Source organism: Pinus tabuliformis, chromosome Q (assembly GCF_031772625.1).
Source record: "Pinus tabuliformis cultivar Carrire ecotype Pingquan chromosome Q, CPIR1, whole genome shotgun sequence".
Classification (NCBI taxonomy): Eukaryota; Viridiplantae; Streptophyta; class Pinopsida; order Pinales; family Pinaceae; genus Pinus; species Pinus tabuliformis.
The window spans coordinates 946,685,996-946,690,476 of record NC_142296.1 but is presented as its reverse complement, the minus strand read 5'-3'; the positions used below and the strand labels follow the sequence as shown (position 1 = coordinate 946,690,476).

The 4,481-nt window shown below is 41.3% G+C and overlaps 1 non-coding gene across 1 annotated transcript; it reads right to left on the bottom strand.

Annotated features, from left to right (window-relative positions):
- Positions 1-816: 816 nt before the first annotated feature.
- LOC149222600 (U2 spliceosomal RNA) lies at positions 817-1,013 on the bottom strand. Its single transcript, XR_016249845.1, has one exon. It is a non-coding gene; the product is annotated as a U2 spliceosomal RNA (small nuclear RNA).
- Between the last annotated feature and the right edge of the window lie 3,468 nt (positions 1,014-4,481).

Here is a 4,481-nt window from a genome sequence, read left to right as displayed (position 1 = left end):
GAGTTCGACAATCCTGTATATATATTTTTGAGCACACACCCTGCACTCTCCCTAAGAAATCAATCCCTATTCTGCCCTTTTCACAAACCTCGTCTCATTGACTATTATGCACCCTGCACTCTCCCTACGAAATCAGTCAGTCCCTATTCTGCCCTTTTCGCAATTGACAATGAAAAAAATTTCCTTAGAACCATACTCGACCCCATTGTCACATTTCAAAAGTAATTTTTCAACGTTTACCAGAGTGCTTCTCATGTTGTTAATGACTTTGGAATACACACAACATCACTTCTTCCTGCATGCCTTTTGTAAAGTCAAGCCATGGTTGAAATCTTCTCATGTTGTTAATGACTTTGGAATATACACAACATCACTTCTTCCTGCACGCCTTTTTTAAAGTCAAGCCATGGTTGAAATCGCTGCTGATAGATATCAAATATCAAAATTCATTTGACATGCACACCTGCTCTGCTTCTGGATTAAAACATCTAAATTCGTTTGACATTACACTTGCATCCTTGCTCTGCTTCTGGATTAAGGATGAATATTCATGCGCTTTGCATCTCGATTAAAGATGAAAATTCATGCGCTCTGCTTTCGGATTAAACACGAAAATTCATTTGACATACACACCTGCCTCCTTGCTCTACTTCCAGATTAAAGATTTGACATACACACCACCTGCATCCTTGCTCTGCGTCAAAAGCAAAGCTCTGTGATCAACAAAATCTCAAAAAAGATGAAGGCGAAAGATTTCATATTTCATTTCCTTCACAAACCATTCCCCAATTTATTTATTTATTTGGTCTTGTCTTGGTGGGGTGCGCCAGGCTGGTGCTGTAGTGCAACGCACAAGCGGCGCCCGAAAGCCCCAATAGCAAGCTATTGTAAGTGGGCCCTCCCCCTAGAAAAATTCATTTAATATCATGTGGTTCTATGAACCACGTATCAGATATTAAACTGATAAGAACAGATACTACACTTGATCTTAGCCAAAAGGCTGAGAAAGGTATGCTTTTCCTCTCCTCTTTCGCTTCTTTTTCTATTACTCCCCTTCTCATTTTTATACACGAAAAATGAGAAATACATGAAAAACGTGATTGCAATAACGTTTTTCATGTATTTCTCGTTTTTCGTGTAGCTGGGTCCATGAGAAGTATGCAGCATGGGTCTTCCCTGGATAAGGAATTTATTTTTGCGTCCAACAAGTGCTCCCGCTCAAAATTTGAGGAAAACCATTGGGAGATAAATTGAAAATACGAGTTGAAAAAACTAGATTTGTATTTGTTTTGGTTTTTTTTCCCTCTAAAATTTGATGATGTAATCTAATATTATTTGATTATTTGCACTATTATTTCATAATATTCCTTAGGAGGGCCCATTTTAGACCTCAGAATTTCTCTAATTGGTCCAAACAAGGCTCCAATGATTAAGTCCACCCAAATATGTGTCATGCTGCCTTCCTCTTCGGTGTGCCCTTCCTTCCTTATTTGCATGAGTTGTGTTGAGCATTGGCCAAGTCCTCACTCAACCGAACATGACTCATCCATCACATAAGTTCATCATGTTTAGCGCTTGTCTCGGGCATTCCCACCATCTACCCCGAGGTTGAATACCACCCGAACAAGTCCTGCATCAAGCAACGTCCCTTTGCCCTACAATCAAACAGGGTGTCATCCGAGCCTTCCAAAGGAAAGTCATCCATCGCATCGGAAAACACAAGCTTCCTTCGCCCATTTCTTGACTCAACCTATGCAAGCTTCATCCCACAAAGTTCTTCCTGTTTCGTCGACACATTCACAACACTTTCTTCACACTTAACCATCGGGCCAACATCCTCTTCATATGACACAACTTCTTCATCACTGCTAGCAACTTAAATCTTCCCAACCGAACAACCAACGCTAAGAAGATCCCTTCTAACCCTGTCTTCCAAAAATTCAAGCTCTTCTTGCAACCTTGGCCTCTCTTCCCTCATACGGCCCAACCTAACCATGAGATGCATAAGTCTGTCACGACTCTATTCCAAGGCCCTATAGCGGACCTGCCATTGTTTATCGCGCACATAGAACTCTCAAAGAACATCCTTTAATCTCGAGACTAAGATTCCTGCAATATGCTTGTGGGGGTGATATGCCAAGTATCCTTGGACACAGAATAGCATAAGAAGCGTGCATCGTTGTGAAGGTTGTTTGCTACACGTTGACTCATGGACACTTGTACAACGGAGACCGAATGATACCTTGAGGAGATGCATCCCTGATCATAAAACTTGGGCATCAATAAAGAAGCACACGGTGAGGTGTCAGGTGGACATTATAGGACCGACATAACTTTCTCATACGAGCTCTGATTCAGGTGATTCTCGCGCCATTGGAAAGGTATCAGCGTGCATGTTATGGAATTTGGGTGCATAGTAAGGTGAGCGTGGGACCACAAAAAGTGTTCATTTAAGGCATTGAAACGACTCCTGAAAATTTTAACTCGGAAGTTTCCAAATTGGGACCACTCAGAAAAATGGTCCTTTGAGCTGATTCCTCCAATTTTCCCATTCTGGAAAGCATCAAGATGGATTACGAACAACATAAAGATCCAAACGAGATCACCCATGTAATACTTTGGTAGCCTAATCTGCACATAGACTAGATAACTTCTTTTCTCCCAGAGAGACTTCGTAGGGAAACCTAAAAGATGATTCCTCACATTTTGTGGATGGCTTCCTTAGTAAACCTCGTTGGCATAGACCAGTACACCTAACCCAAGGGGATTCACACTAAGCACCTGCTGGAACGAAACTACCCAACTGCCCAACAAAATTTGTGGCAATCGATCGAGCTAACCCCCTCGGTTACGACGACCATAGAACTTGTTTAGGTACTTGACATAAGTCTCAGGGAATGGGTAGATCTCTATAGAAATATTAGATCCCCACCATAACTCGTTCTTCCATACCCACCATTCGAGCTGTGGCCAACAAAGTTTTTTTGGTCCATTTTTTTGTGAGAGGGCGACGATTGAAACCAAACAAGTAAAAGTAAAACTATGACTCGAGCAAAGCGGGTAGAAATAGAACTAGTTTGGGACAACACCACGAAGACAACAAGGAGGTTTATTTATGAGAATATCATTATAAGGCTTTGATGCCCCATGTGAATAATAAGTGGTCAAGGCACCCACTCCTAAGTCATACCAATAAGATATTAATTTAAGAATTCACGATTCAACGTATAAAGAGTTATGGTTGTCACCCTTAGGCCAACGGAGTAGCAGAGACTTCCAACGAGAATTCAATGAAGAGCCTGACCAAAATTCGAAAGATCAGTAGGGATAAATTGGATGAGAAAGAGTTGAGATTTTTATGAGCATATGGGAAAACCCACAAGATCAAACATGCCATATCCCATTTAAAACTGTGCCGGGAAAAAAGCAGTGGCTTGAATGCACTAGATGCCTTCGGCAACAAAAAATACAAGTGTGCTTAAACTTGACATGCCGGCGTCTATGGAAGATAGTCCAATAACTATTATGACTTAAAAACATGCATTGCTATGCCTAAGAAAAAAAGAAGAAAAAGCAGTGTAATCCCGCCATGATCAAAATATAAAAAAGAAAAGAAAAGAAGAAAGAAGAAGCAATTCAAGAACGGAGACCTTGCGCCAATATATGACAATAAAACTAAGGGTAAGATAAGAAATTTGGAAATCATTGGAGTTGGAACTTATATTTTCAAAGACATCAGAGCCAATTGCCTTGTCCAACTAGAAACACTTGTTCCCCTTCTTTGAGCGATTCTAGTCAGCTCGCCGCTCCATTACTCTTTGAGCCAAAACCAAATCGTCTTGCGGGGTTTGTAAAATGGCTTCTTTGGTGTGAAGTGTGAAGTCAACTTCGTGTAGCTAGGGTGTGCCTGGTAAATACGAAGCCATTGCTAGGATTTTTTGGCCATAGAAAGCTGCATATGGTGTCATTTTGGTAGCATCATGATAAGAGGTATTACACCAGAAATGAGTAAGGGGTGGCTATTATGCTCATTGGTGTTGCATCTTTTAGGAAAAGCATCTCAAAGAGGTTTCCAAGCACTTATTGATCACCTCTATCTGGCCATCAATATGGGATGATGATCGATACTCATTTTCAGTTGAGTACCCTAAAGTTTAAACGAGCCGTGCTTGAAATTGTTGGCGAGTGTGGGATCTCGATTCAACGCAATGGGAGGTGGGACGGCGTGCAACTTAAACGTTGGTTCCACGAAAACATGGGTAACTACAGAAGGTGTAAATGGGTGTGATAGGGTACAAAAGTGAGCACATTTGCAAGCGTGGTCGACGAAAATGATGATGACATATTGGTTGTATGCCTTCAGGAGATCCATGGAAATGTCGGTCCTGATGGTGGTTGATATTTCTAGTGGTGACAATGCTTCTTCGCCATCTCACCCTTGTTCTTTTAACAAGCACCACATGTATGTACAAAAGACTAGA